Consider the following 666-nt stretch of genomic DNA (forward strand, 5'->3'; position numbering starts at 1 on the left):
CGATACACATAAAAAAAATGAAGGAAATCAGAAAACACACAATTCGCATTACAATTGTTTATTACAATATCACTTTATACATAAATCACATGTTGCCTTATACAACACCGCACGCAATGTCACTCATACCAATAAAAAAACAATAACATTTTGGCACACATGACGTGGCTTGACTTACTTAACGATTCGCTGTACAGGTAGTCAAAATATATATACAAGGAGTTTGATAATGTACAAGAGCCATTGCATTAACCCTATTATAGTACAAAAATGGGTCCGTTGCAGATTATCCAAAAATGATTTGTTTTTCCTTGTTTTTTTTGGTATATTTTGGTTTGAAACTGTAATGATTTTCTTTTAATTGTTGATTTGACAGGAGGAAATTTCTTCAAAACATTTAACACTGAACGTAAAAAAAAATGGAGAAAATACGATTTCTATGGGAAACTATCTTAACATCTAATGCCAACAGGTTTCATTTATATTTAGATAAAAAACAATCCCTTTCAATATTAGGAATTCTAGACACCTGATACAGAAAAGGAATAAATACTACAAAAGCTTTTTTTATATCATTAAAAAAAATTTGCTGCAAAACCCAGGGACCGACAGCCAGGTGGAGGCGAAGAAGGGCATGGGGACACGTCTAAACAATAAAAAAAAAAC

This window comes from Penaeus monodon, chromosome 29, assembly GCF_015228065.2.
Source record: "Penaeus monodon isolate SGIC_2016 chromosome 29, NSTDA_Pmon_1, whole genome shotgun sequence".
Taxonomy (NCBI): domain Eukaryota; kingdom Metazoa; phylum Arthropoda; class Malacostraca; order Decapoda; family Penaeidae; genus Penaeus; species Penaeus monodon.